The 15,010-nt window shown below is 39.8% G+C and overlaps 1 pseudogene; it reads right to left on the minus strand.

Moving 5' to 3' along the window:
* Positions 1-5,676: 5,676 nt before the first annotated feature.
* LOC114495546 lies at positions 5,677-6,057 on the minus strand (annotated as a pseudogene).
* Between the last annotated feature and the right edge of the window lie 8,953 nt (positions 6,058-15,010).

Consider the following 15,010-nt stretch of genomic DNA (forward strand, 5'->3'; position numbering starts at 1 on the left):
CTTTGCCCAGTCCAGAGTACCGTATCTCAGGAAAGGAAATAGAAGTCCATGGCTCAGGCAGTCCTCTGGTTCTTCCCAGTTAGTCCTCCATCTCAACTGGGAGACCTCCCTGGGCTCCCGGCACCCTCAGCTGAGTTGCCGGGATCTCTGCTAAAACCAAGTGGTGGTTCCCCTTCTAAAGCTGTGGGGGTCCCCACTCTGTCCAGGCCGCGTGGTTCTCCCTCTCTCAGGGCTGCGGGAAGGGAGAGTCCCCACTCTGTCTGAGGCCGTGTGGTTCTTCCTCTCTCAGGGCTGCTGTGTCTAGGTTTAAATCCCCCGCACCAATCTTCCTCTGCAGCCCCATTTCTGACTCCTCCTACACTTGGGCACACTTGCCCTCAATCTGCTGTCTTCTCCAGCTTTTCTGGTCACCATCGTGGGTCTGGGCAGGTGTCACCACATGTCATGGAGCCAATCTTCTCCCAGCTCCCATGCAGGTGCTGTAACTCAGGGGACCTGGCCCCCCAGTCACATCTTGGGGGGGAGGTCCCTTTCCATCTCCCTGGCCTTCAGCATGGCCATAGCTATTTAGCATATCTAAGTGACCAGCCAAAGGCTATAGGTATGCTAAATGACCATGCCATGGATTAGCTACAAAGCTGCCCTGCATGTTCTTGCTCTGTGTGCCCCTTCCCCCAACTCACACCTGTGGGGGAAGGGGTGAAGACACCTCAAAATCTCCTGGACACCTTGAGTTCTGGACCCCATTTCAAATGCCTATTTGGGGTCCCCCCTCTTGGCTGCACTCTGTAACACTACTGAGAAAGAGTACACTAGAACAAACCCTTGTTAAGCTTTGATTATATTATCTTAGGCTTGGGGAAGAGCAGGCTTTCTTTTAAACTAACCGATATCTTTCCTGGCTCTTTCCAGGCTTCTGCTGTGCCTTGTCCCTAACCAATCCTTTTTCTAGATCTTTCAGGGTTGTGTCCCTTATCCAATCTGATAATCTTCCCAGGCTAGATGCCTCCCCTTTATGGTTGCCATCTTAGTTTCCATCGTGTGTCTCTTAGAAGAAGGACCTCCCTTGCACCATCTGGGCATGCATCCAGCAGAGTCATTTCCCCTTCACTGTTTATTCCTCCACCCCATCCCCACCCGCTTTGCATAGTTCAGGGTGAAGCTCTCCCCTGGGGAGATTGGAAAGCCAGTCCTACAGGGCTAGGGAAAGGGTGAATGTTAATCCTCTTGGTGGGAATTTGGTTATCTCCTGGCCTGTCTGAAGCTATAATTTCCAGACTTAAGCTTGATCAAGACTAAACCAAGCCCAACCTGTCTAGCTCCCTTTTCTTGTTAACACCGTGCTGTCTACACTGCATCTTTAGGAAGAAACAACTTGATTAAATTGAGAGTCTTTAACAGCAACAAAAATGTATTTACCCTGTTGAAATAAATCAATTACTCATGAGGATGTCTTTGGAAATGGTCTTGTTGAAATAAGGTAGACGTTACCTCTTCACATCTAGGTCTTAGGTTGGAGGAACTGTCACAGGTGTGCACAGGTAACCAGGTTCTTAGTGATCGAGGACAAAGAATTGAACCGAACACACAAAGTTTATAGCATAAAGAAAGAGGGAAGATTTATTAAGTGATAGTACACTCCACAGGACACGGGAGTGGGCCAGCTCTGAGCAGACAAAAAGGGGCACGTGGGCTGGGGGATTCTATTCTTATAGGGCAGAAGCCCCCTTGCTAATCTTTGGCGGGCTTTTCCTGCGCAGGTACAAGGAGTTGGATTTCAAAGCTACTGCGCATGTGTGGTTTCCTATGATTTTCTTGATTGGCTACTGGAGAAGGGAGTCCCACGATGTTATTTCATTATAATGATATTATAATGAATCAGGGGTAGCGCGCAGGCGCATTCTATGATTCAGAGTTATCCCAGTAAACAGGAACAACCCGTCTTAGGGAGTCTTTGTCATGTATAGATGTTTTCTACCTCAGCCCTGCGGGGGGCCTCTGGAGCTTCCTTCCTGACTATCTCCTGCCTCAGAACTAATGAATCTACATTTTTCATATTTTTTTCTGAACTTCTGAGGTTTGCTAGAGAAAATTAAAACAAAACAAAGCAGAAAAAATAAAAATAAAAAACATGTAGGATAACTAATGCTTATTTAATTATAGTTAACCACGTCTACTGGGCCAGTGACACTGATGGGCAATTTTCTGTATTTCCTGAGCAAGTTTGTCCTTCTGCTCTCCATTATGGTGTCTTCGAATCTAATTAATCCCCCTTAAACATTTGACTTCAGCTATTTTTTCCTCCACTTTTCATCTCATTTTCTGTAGAAGATCCTGGTATAGAAAACAGAACCATCAGAGAAAATCTCAGTGGTTGAGCATCACCTCTGTACATAGCGATACTCCCCCCACTTTTTATTTCTCTTTCCTCCAGTTTTAGTGATATGATCTGCCTCTTCCTCTCTGAGGCACTCCCAGTCCAGGCAATGGACCTGAGAATTATCCTACCTTCCTTTCAGTCTGTAACCTCTCTCATTTTCCTCGATCTTTCTCATTCACTGGGTTCAAGAGAGTAATATTAAAAAAAAAAAAAAGGCAAGGTAAGGCAAAGAAAGGAAAACAAACAGGAGGAAGACAAGAATACCAAATAATCCTCCTTCTTGGATTTCATTCTTTTTAGCTGCTGGCCTTTTTCTTGCTTTTTACAATGCAAATGGTTGAGCAAATTAATCATAGTATTTGTCTCTCCTTTCTAACCTCCTGCTGGTTTCTCACAGCCCCACAATCAGCTTCTTAATCTACCACTGCCCTGAAACTGCTTCATCAAGACCACAAATGACAGTCACATCCTTAGATCAGACCTTGACTTGCTTGATTCCTCAAAGGAATTTGACACCTTTTATCAAGTCCTCTTTCTACAAAACACCCTCTTCAATTGTTTTGTAAGAAAATTCACTCTTGTTATGTTTCTCTTAATTCTCAGGCCACCTTTTTTTCCATTTTATTTGTTTAAAGAGGAATGAAGGGACTGACTTTATTGTAAACCTTTTCAAATGCTTTGAAGATTGCAGTCTGGGGACACACATGAGACAGAACACCAGAAATGAACCCCTGCCTTCACTGCACCCATGGGTTGGGGAGCAGCTTTATTGCAAATAAGGACTTTGGAATAGGGAAACCTGCCCCTCCTTCGGTGATTGGCCAGTAAAAGGGAAGCACCAGAGTGGACAGGGCTAGACCCAGGTGCTAACTGGCCAGCCGTATATTCCAGGTCCCATCATTGGACTACATGTTAAAATAAGCTCAGCCCTCAGTCGACCACCAGGCCATTTTTCTTAAGTCTTCTTTGTTGGCTTTACTTTTTTCTCCACTCACAGAAAGGCCAATTCCTCTCATGCTGTTACACACCAATTTTACCCACTTGCAAGACATTGAAAAGCCAACTTGTTCAAATGGGAACCTTTCAAATCCTATTCCCAACACCCACAAAAAATTCTATTGCTCTTCCTATGTTTTCTGTCACCTTAGACACTGACTTGCTTCTTAAAAACAGCAACATAGGGTGTCTTTCTTGAATACTTCTTATCCTCCACATCCATTGTGTCCATCTTGAAGGGACTTCTGACTCAGCCACTCAGGTCTTGTCCCTTTACCCAATTTGTAACTGAAACCCTCCTCCTTGGAGCAAGTCCTCTGTGACTTGGCCTTGTCTTCGGGGAAAAACAATTTGATAAAATTAAGAGGAGCCTTTAAAAGCAGAACAACTGTCCTTATCCTATTGAAATAAATTAGTTATTCATGAGGATGGCCTTGGAACTGATCTTGTTGACATAAGCCAGACATTACCCTTGCACACTGAGGTCTTAGTTCAGAGAATGTAATGAACTTGCATTCTTCACATTTCTCTCTGAGCCTCTGAGCACGTCTTCTGAAATTTATAGCAATTCTTAAATCTCTTGAGATGATGGAAGAGGCAAAATTGTCAGCATTTTCTGTCTGTGCCACTGCCACCAACCTTCGTTCCTGTCACTTCCTCAATTCCAGAGCTTCTGGTATGCCTCTTTTTTCTTTCACTTTTCACTTTGATTTATACTTTGCAGTGTAGGAGAACTTCTTTGGTTAGGAACTGTAATTTATCCATCTTTGTGTTTTTAGCTAGTTCACCTGTTTCAATGAGTGAAGCTCTGATGGCAATGAATAAACAAATGAGTAATGAATCCCTTAGCATGCAGTCACCTGCCTCCCCTAAACTCCATCTACTGCTTATCTTTTGGAAAACCTAAGACTGCTTTCCCACTGCCTCTTTGTGCTACAAGTAAACTTAGTCTAAATTATCTGGATGCCTGGATTGACAGGTATGCAGATTATATTAAATCTCAACTCAGTTTTGCTAACATGTACATTTTGTGCTTCTAGACTCTCAAACTGGGTGCCCATGACCATATCACTGTATATGTGAAGTCACAGGGCATGTGTCTTCTTGAAATACTAGTTTTGGTCACTTAGTTCTTTCAGACATAATATTTATACTGAAACAGGGACATTATGTAGTCAAATGAAAAATTTATGGTAATTTAAAAAATAAAATAAAAGATTTTAAGACATAACAACTCAAAGAAATTTGGTGGTGGGGTGGGCTAGTCTCTGCTAAATCCTCAGATTCGTGGGGATATGCCTTTGGCTCTTCCCTTTGGGAGACTGACCTTTAAATGTCAAGCTTGAAGCATTGTAGGTATATGGCATATAAAGTGTGTGTGTGTGTGTGTGTGTGTGTGCCCGTGCGTGCCTGCACGTGCGTGTCGAAGAGAGGTTTGCCCATGAAGATTCTGGGGAACAAAACTTTTGATGTTAATAAAACAAAAACAACATTATAGTAAAGAAAAAAAAAGAAAACTGTCCAGAGTTTAGTATACCCGAGCTAACATTGAACAACCAATTTACTTCTAAATTCTAGGCTTTTGAATATCAAGATATAATAATTAAATTTTTATAATTTTTAAAAATGTTATTTATTTTTAGAGAGAAGGGAAAGGAGAGAGTAAGAGAGGGGGAGAAACATCAATGTGTGCTGGCTTCTTTTGCGCCCCCTACTGGGGACCTGGTCAGCAAGCCAGTCATGTGCCCTGACTAGAAATCAAACCAGCAGGCCAGCACTCAATCCACTGAGCCACACTAGCCAGGGCAAGATGTAATAATTTTAACAAAAAAAGATGAAGTTTCTTAAATTGTCTTTCCCAGCAGTCAGTGTGTAGTCAAATGCCTTTCTGCCTTAATTATTGTATTGCTTGTAACAGGAATATGAGAGTAATCTGTTGCACATGGAGCTAGAAATCTCTCTTGGCTTATCTACATTTAAGACAATAGGATTTAAATGTTATCTATTAACAAACAAGTAAAACCAATAAAGCATCACAAAATTAGAATTTGTAATTTGGCTTAAGGAATTTGCATAAGGATTTAAAAATTCCTTCAGAGAAGCTATAAGGAATGCTTCTGTGCTTTCTGTCATGGCTAACTACAAAAAAGATGGCATGTGTTCCCTAATTCTTCCCAAAGGGGACAAATGGAGACCTAAATTTTCAGTGCTTTGCTTTTCTCTATTTGTTTATTTATTGATTGATTTAGCTCCTAGGCTTTATTCAAGAACTCATACAAAATGTCTCAGATAAATGAGTTTTAATCATCATCTTCCTCTTCTTCACCATGGTTTATCTGGAAGTAACACAATTCATAACTCTCTTTGCTGTTAGCAACTACTTGCAACCAGTCACATAGATTACTCTTCCTCAAACATTTTTTGGTGAGCTATTTCAAATACTTTTTGGAAAAATACGCCTCAGTGATTAAAGCAATCTCACTCTTGCTTCTTTCAAAGGTTACAACCCCTCCACCAAGTTCCCAGCTTTTCTGTTTACTTTGAGTCTCTCCTGAAGGAACTGCTCAAAATTGGCCACATTCATGATTCCATATTCTACAGGGTGGTGCAGTCAAGAATGAACTTCAAAATCTGCTTCCTTTTTTTGTCCACCTTGCCAGAAGCTTTTTAATGGGAGCCATGGCGGCTGCGGAGACTGAAAGGGTAAGTGCTTTGCTTTTAAAGGAGTCCCTACTAGGCACATGATTTAGACACACATATACTAAAAATAAATTTAGGTGGTCTTTCAATTCCAGGACAAAAGTCTTTAAGGTCTATTCAGTTTTTTTTTTTTTTTTTTTTTTTTTTTTAAGAAAGCAGTCTCTGAGGGATCAGTAGAGTCCAGAGAGCACTGACTGAGTGAACCTGGAAGACTCCTCCTTTGAACTATCCTTGGTTTCTGTATCTATAACAGAAAGGGGCCATGCACAAATTTCCAAGCTCTTTCTGCCTTAAATAAGCAGCAGAATTAATGCAATTAACAAATGTGTGGACTTAGACTTTCTAAATATGGGTTGGAGAAACAGGTGGCATCTATTTCTTCTAGATTTGTTCAACAAAGTTTATACTGTATATTGGACTTAAATTTATTCAATGAGAATATATCAATGTGCAACTAATCCAGCCAAGCTCTGCATTTTGGGGTAGTTTCTGTTTTAAAAAATATCATTGATAGAATGGAAAATACAGAGGAAAGAATGTAAAATAGATATGGTCCTTATATCCTAGATTCTCTTGGTGTTCAGAATGAGCCACCCCAAGATGTACCTCAGTGGTTTGTAGATTCCTTCTATTACCAAACAAAAACAGAAGTTCAGCTGTCTGTCACCACAAAAGCCAATCTCATGAGGTAGGTGCTGGTGCAAAAAGCAAAAAGTTTATTCAGGTGCTCCAAAACCTGGGAGAATGGTGGTCTTCACCTGAAAGACGATCTCGTCTTCCTGCTCAAGCCTGTAGTACTTATAGGGATAGGGAGGGGAGGGCTTTTTTTCCTAATCCAATTATCTTTCTAGCTTTTGGCACCCTAGAGGCCTTATCCATTCATCTTTCTAGCTTTCTTCAACCTCAGTGTAAGAACCTCTTCCTGCCATCATCTTGGCCAATGATCACAGACTTCACTGGCAATCCAGCCGACTGTTTTATAGTAACTCTATGAGCTAAGGGCAGTTTTAGCTTCAGGCTCAAGGGAAACTATCTCTGCCTTTAACTACTATCTACAGGGCAGGGCAAACTTCTATTTACTAAATGACTGTTCTTATCTTCCTGCAAGGACCCTTTGAAGCTCTCAATTTTCGTTACCTCATCCCTAGTTTGGGATGTCTTATATACCACCATCTCCCTTTCTATCTCTGAACCTCTCCTATATGTGGCATCCCCGACCCTATCACGTGTGAAGGGTCCCCATACATATGCATGTATTAAATTTGGTTATTTTCTTCTGCTAATCTGTCTCATGTCTATTCAACAAGCAAGAAGAACCTTGAGGGTAGAGGAAAGTTTGTTTTACCCTACAATTCCTTGAATGAAAAAGAGAATTTCTCTTAAATCAAAAGATTTAAGAGAATCTTTCTTCTCATTGTCTTTGTGTATGTGTGTGTGTGTGTGTGTGTGTGTGTGTGTGTATGTGTGTAGGGACTGGTTCTTTATTTTTAAAAGACACTTGACAGTTCTCAGTCACCTAACAGTCGCACTATTGTTTTCTCTTTCTCCCAGTTGGCCCCCAAAGAGACCATAGCAAAGGACAATACACATTAAGCCAAAAAGCTGTAGAGCGCACCCCTAACAGACCTCACAGAAATGTCACCAAAAGAGGGCTATTGGATCGAGAAAAAAGCTTTTCACCATCAGTGCTCTGCCAGCCCATAGATTACAGAGAGCTCTCACAGCAAGATGGGGTGGCCACTATGCCCCAGCCATCAAAAAGCAGTTTCAAAATGATATATAAAAGTTCTAAACAGTTTTGTACATAAACTATTCAAGATTTCTCCAGCACTAACTGATGCAAAGCACAATGAGATGACACCTTTAGAGACAGCAGCTTCAAGCCCAGAAAAAGATAATGAGATGAGTTCCATAAGGCTGAATTTGTGGGAAAACACACTTTCCCTTCATTCAGGGAGGCAGGAGAAGAGTCAACTGGTCACCTTGACACGAGGAGCACATGATCCATTCTGTGAGTTATTAGGAAGGGGATGGAGACGCGACAAGGATTTTCTGCTTATTGTTGGCTAACACAAGTTAGTAATTTACTTGAAGTAAGCCTTATGTTCTTTTTTTGCTGTGTCTAGACAGCCATTTTTTTTGCTTAAATTCAAAGAATGTGCAGCCAATGTGGATGGCATACTAAAGGAGGGGAAACAAATGTAATAAATTTCCAAATTATGCTCTTTGAACTCATTGAAAGTAATGAGTCTAAGAATGATTTTCATATATACTACACTCATGTTTTCAGCAACATGTCCAGGCTATTTTAAAGCACACATACAAAAATGATTGTGGGCTGCATTCTAAGAGTCACAGAGGATTTTATTGTACAAATATTGAAATGAATGGGTGCACAGAAAGCATTTCTATGGTTGAATAGTGACATTAAAATAGTAATACTTCAGCACTAGCACTGGGCTCCAATGGTTGATTTGAGTTTTGTGGGTTGCACCAAAAATTCTTGGTAAGGAACATCAGTGTATTATAAATAGCAAGATGAAAATAAAAAATCATTAGCTCAGCAGGATATTGGAGAGAGAAGTGAGAAAATTTTAAGTTGCATAAATACAAGTGATATTAAAATCAGCTATATTTGAGAAGAAAACTGTTACTGAAAAAATGTTATTTGAAAAACATTAATGCTGTAGATAAGAATTTTTCTGTAATGATCTAGCATGTATACTGTCACTTATATCAAATATTATAGAACAAGGTAACTTGAGTAACTTGAAATGCAAAGATTTTAGTTCAAGTACTGAGAAAGCAGCCTATTAAATTAATCATTATATTGACAAGTCTCTTTTTGAGAAGCATGCTGTTTAAATATTAGTCTAGACAAGGTGACCCATAGCTTTTTTGTCTCAAGTCATTGCTCATAAAGGGAGTCATTAAAAAAAACTTTACTCATCCTTAACCTTATGGTATAATTGTAGAGAGCAAAGATAAGAATATTCTGTTCTTTTGTATATTTTGTAAGGTTCCCTGAGACCACAGTGGAGAACTTGGGTAAGGTTAGTGATAAGTAGTGGAGGCAACTATTAAAATAATGATAGTTGTTAGTAAATAGCAATCAGTCAATTATCCCAGACTATCTCCCTATAAAAGATAACATTTCAGTAATCTTCATATTAAACATTTAGTGTTGAAAATATTGATATGGGATGCTTCATTAAATTTCTCTTTTCAGTTACTTGTTGAGCTGCAAAGGCTAAGAATTTGTTCTTTTAGTGAAAATACATGTCTTCTTCCCCAGAGGGAGCAGCTTGTGGACTAATAGAGTTTGGCACAGATTCAGAAACAAATGCAAAATTAAAAATTATAGTCACACAGCTCAAAATATAAACCAATGCACATTGATCGTAGCTTTAAGAAAGAGCTACCAGCATAACTTATTTGCCTTTTTTATTAAAAAATACTAATAAGAAGACTATAACATTTCATGTAATAGTGGTTTTGTGGTGATGAACTTCTTTAGCTTTTCCTTGTCTGGGAAGCTCTTTATATGTCTTTCTAGTCTAAATGATAGCTTTGCTGGGTAGAGTAATCTTGGTTGTGGGTCTTTGCTTTTCATCACTTTGAATATTTTTTGCCAGTCCCTTCTGGCAAAAAGGTCTTTTATATTTTGAGCCAGATCTTGCCATGTGTTTTGCCTTCCTACATTTTCACATGTCAGCTCTTCAAACACTTGAAGCTAGCCATTTGATCCAAAGTATTTTTTGAAATGTTTTTGTCATATGAAACGTTTTCCACATTCCCACCCTTTTGATTGTTTTTACTGATGTTCTTTGGCTAGCTGTTCATTAGTGAGCTCCAGCAACTATTTAAAAAATTTGACTGTAGCCCTGGCCAGTGTGGCTCAGTTGGTTGGAGTGTCATTCTAAACTGAAAGATTGTGGATTCAATTCCCAGTCAGGGCACATGCTTAGGTTGTGGGCTTTTTCTCCAATTGAGCACATATGAGAGGCAAATGGTTGATGTTTCTCTCTCATATACATGGTTCTCTCTTTCTTTCTCTTTCCCCTTTTCATTCCTTGGGTGAGGTTCAAAAAAAAGTTTGACTGTAACATTATCTGGCCAGAGAATAATGGAATACCTTTTCCTCTTTTTCTACATACTATGCTATCTTAATGCCGTCTAAGATTTACTAGCTTTATAGATAGTATAGTCTCATGTCTCTTTTTTATATAAAATTTCTTATATAAAAGAGATCTTATCATGTCTCTTCTTTTATAAGATCTTGTTTCTCATCTCTGTATTTGTGTGGTCAATATTTGTAAGACTTTGAATTTATTTCCATTAAAATTCATATTATTAGTTTTAACCCGATGGTCAAGTCAACTACTAAGTTTTATAATAGTGTATATTCTGTTTTTCTTTTGAAGCATAATTTTGGTAAGCACAGTTTTGAGTAACTTGTATAAAGAGTTTAGTTTTAGACATATTAAATATAAAATATTAGAGCAACATGTTGTCAGAAAAGTTAGAGAAATAAAGTTTGGGGCTTTATTTGTATTGAAGCCCTAGCTGAAATTATTAAGAGTGAGTACATTGCTATGAGAAAGACCATAAAAATGAGGATGTCACTGACTGATTTTTGGAAAACAATCACATTTAAACATGGAAAGCCTACTTGAAGTAGGGAAGAGAAAGAGAAAATTCATCTTTTTTTTAAAGAGAAATTTTTTTAAGGAATCTGAGGCTACCAATTAGGTTTGTTCTGAAATATAGTAGGGGTGCAATAAACAGTTTCAGAAGTAGAATCAGTGCAAGAGGCAAAGAAGGACAGGTTAGACAGGAAAGGAAGAAAAAGTATGTGTCCAGAAAGACTGCAGTCTACATTGTCAAAACTGCAGACAGATGGCAGAGGAAGAGAAGTGAGAAGAGGCTACTACATGTGACAGTCATGCAAATGGTCACCACTCATATCAGAGGCAATTGCTGTGGCCAAATATTTGGCACAGAAGTCAGATTGTGAAGGGTGGAGGGGGCATTGATGATGAAGATGCAGGAGTTGCACATAAATTTCCTTTCCCAGAAGTTTAGTGCTTTCAGAGAAAGCACTGGATGGAGGCTGGTAGCTCTACTGAACACGTAGAACCAACTCTTTTTATAGTTAGAGAAGATTCGTTGACAGAGAGAAATAAATGATGCTACACAGAGAGGGAATAATTACTAGCATACCATTTTGGTAAATGTAGTCGAAATTGGATGAAGAATGGAGCTGAGTTTGTGAGTTTTGTTAAGGAGGATGAACATGTTTTTCACAGATGAGTCACCAAGGAAAAGGAGGCAGGCTGGGTTATGATTCTGTGTAACAACCAGGTAGAAATAGAAATTAGGTTATTATCAGGTATGCAAGGGGCAAAAGTGATTAAACCTGGGTAGTGCATTAGGGCTGCCATAACAAAATAGCAAAAACTGGGTTATTTAAACAACAGAAATTAACTTTCTCACAGCCTGGAGGCTGGAAGTCCAAGATGAAGTTGTCCCAAGGGCAGGTTTCCTGAGGCCTCTCTCCTTGCCCTGTAGATGGCTGTCTTCTCTCTGTGTCTTAGCATAATTTTATCCTCCTGTGCATGTCTGTATCCTAATCTATACTTTTTATAAGGATACCACTCAGATGAGTACCACCCCTATAACCTCATTTTACTTTAATTACCTTTATAAAGGCCCTATGTCCAAATTAAATCACACTCTGAGCTAGTAGGGGTTATGACTTCAACATGAATTTTGGGGTAGTGGGGGAGGAAAGTAGAAGGATAAAATTTAGCCCATTAAAGGAAGAATGCAGTCAACATCATACAAATAAAAGAATGTTTCTTGTTTATTTCCTTATGGGTGAATATGTTGTAGAGGGTATAGCTTCTCAAAATTTGTTTCATGTGGTGAGCAGAACAGCGGTGCCTAAAGAAACTCACACCCTAATCCCTAGAAACTATGACTATGTCACTTTGTATGGCAAAAAGGACTTTTAGATATGATTTAGTTAAGGATTTTGAATTGGCAAGATTATCCTAGATCATCCTAGTGGCTCGATCTAACCCCATTGTTCTGTAAAAGTGGCAAACTTTTCCTAACTGAGTTCAGAATTAGTGGGAGATGTGATTCTGGAAAAATGATCACAGGGATGCAACACTGATGCCTTTGAAGATGGAGGAAGGTAGCCAGGGGCCAAGGAATGCAGATGGTTTCTAGAAGCTAGAGAAGGTGAGGAAACAGACTATCCCCTAGAATCTCAAGAAAGGAATTCAGCCTTCTCATCATTTAGATGTGAGCCCAGTGAGATCTGTGAGCTATTTCTGACCTATAGAACTGTGACATAACATATTTATAAGTCACTAAGTTTGCAGTTGATTCGCTACAACAGAAATGGAAAACCACCATGGTGTGCATAGCAATCACCTGGAGGCCTACTGGAAATACTTATTCTGATTCAGTAGGTCTGGTTGGGGCCTAGAATTCTGCATTTCTAACAACTTCCCAAGTGATGCCAGTGCTGCTGGACTGTGGACCACACTTTGAGTAATAATGCTTGAGAGGTCATGCATTCCAACCTTTTCATAGTACAGATAAAAGAATTAAAGTTGGAAAAGGGTCTATGGATACTGATAGAGGTGCCTTCAACTTTCAGCCCACATCATACTTTTCTTGCTGTACATTGCATCAGTACCAGAGAGAGAGAGAGAGAGAGAGAGAGAGAGAGGAGAGAGAGAGAGAGAGAGATCAAGTGCCTGTCAGGGAACATCAGGCAAGAAGAGGGGCCAGTATTTGGAAAATTTAGCTCTCAAGCCTCTGGGTCTTTATTGTGCCTGTGAGGTGTCCTAGCTGACACCTGGCTGGAACACATTGATAATTACCAATACTTTAGTAAACTAACAGCTCTTTGCTATGTGCAACAGGCTGATAATCTTCATAGTTCCAAGGGATTTCTAAATTCCTTGGTGTCAGCAAGTTCAAGAGAAAAATTTCAGGGCAAATGGGCATTTTGTTGTGACAAGTTAGTGGGGTTATTTCCAGGAGACTCAAAAACTGTAGATCAACTATTAACTTAGAACTGGAAAAATAGAGGGAGCATTCCAGTAACCTGAAGGGCATGTTCCTGTTTATTTTGTTGCCTGGGGCACTCTGTCATTATGTGAGAGTGGCATGTCATTTGATCTCCTTGTGGATGCCACTGGCAAAAGCGTTTGAGGAAAACTATCAGGCTTATGAAAGAGGTTAATTAAAGAGCTCCCATGTCTAATGTAACAAAAATCCAATATGGTAATCAGAAAGAAAAATGATTCTAAGAAGGTGGCAGGGACTTGTGGAGAGAAGTTGGTGAGCAGATTATAAGGAGCGATGAGGAGAAACTGCTCAACCAGAGCTGCAAGGAAACCTCTAAGTCTACAGAACCACAACAATGGTTCTCCCACAGTCTAATCCGTGTGTAACTGAACACAGGTCCGGCTTCCTGCTGCTTCAAAAGCTAATGCTGGAGGCAGGTGCTGATACAAAGGGAAGCGGTTTTATTCAGGTGCCATCAACTTGGAAGATGGGGGACACTCTTGTCGCAAAGCCCATCTTCTCATCTCAGGCATCCTGGCTAGTTCATACAGGGGAATAGTGGGAAGAGGAGAACTATGAATTTCTGACAACGTGCTGTTTCTCAGCTCTGCTGTTAGGTGGTTTCAGTTTCATCTCCTGTCTGCATCATCGGGTAGTTTAATCACTGCTTATGCAGTTTTACTGTTGATGCCTGGGACGTGTTGATAGGACGTGCAGGAAGCTTTTCTGCTGGTTCTGAGTCACTGACACTTGCCCAGTTTCTTGTGAAGAGGTTCATTCGTAGGTTAAGCAAGAGCTACAACTGCTGATCTCTACAAAATATTTATAAGGAAACTCTAAATACATGAATCTTCTATGAGTTTGTTAGTATACTTTATTCTAATTCCATTTCATGGTACTGTACTTCAGAGTAGTATAAAGTTTTTATTCCCTGTTCCAATTCCCAATTGTCAATTCTTCCTCCATATCTATGGAGCTATTAACATCCTCTGAATCTTCTGGGGGAGTGAAAAACCTGAGCCTGTTGTAAAGCTAAGTCTCACAGGTCAAAAGCAGATATATTTTTAGAGGCACTCATCAAGGAGATATAATTTTCCAGCATATGAAAAACAAGCCATAAAGAACTTCAAAAACAATAAAGACAAGCATTACAAAGAAAAAAAATGGTTAAAACCTAAACTAAAAATTCTTCCTAATATGGGCCTGAGTCCTTATGGTATTCATGCAAATAGAGTCATAAACCAATCTCTAGTTCCCTCAAAGAGAGGGGTGTGCTGTCCAGTGTTTGTTGCAATCAGGTAGCCTGTTGCCTGACTTTTGTGATGCTGGTTTTCACCTGAGCTGAGGTGTCAATCAATGTAAGTACAAGAGAAGTTGATGGTCTTGCAAACTCCTCCTTGTTCTGCTAGTATGTAGTCCAAGGCAGTTTGATTATCTAAGATAACTTTAGCTAGAGAATTTAGAGATTTCTGAATATTAGCAAGTGAAGTGGCAGTTTTATTGGCTATGGTGATTAAAGTCTTGGAGAGATTCCAAAGTACATGCTGATGTGCAGCTACTCCCCATCAGGTTAATAGAATACATTTAAAGAAATATTCATCGTGGTTTGAAATTTCTCTGGGGAGATCTTGGGCCATTTGGGTGAACACTAATTATTCACTCTGGAGTCCTATCTGCTCAAACAGTTTTATTTATTTGCTTGTAGGTCTCAGGTGGAAACAGTGGTCCTCTGGGTTCTCTGAACAGGCTAAAAGCATCTGGAGCTGCAGTGCCTGTTCTGGTGAGACCTGCAGGTGAACCTGTTTCTTTGTAGGAGTAAAGATTACGTGAGTGGGCAGTTTACAG

The sequence above is a fragment of the Phyllostomus discolor genome, chromosome 4 (assembly GCF_004126475.2).
Source record: "Phyllostomus discolor isolate MPI-MPIP mPhyDis1 chromosome 4, mPhyDis1.pri.v3, whole genome shotgun sequence".
NCBI lineage: Eukaryota > Metazoa > Chordata > Mammalia > Chiroptera > Phyllostomidae > Phyllostomus > Phyllostomus discolor.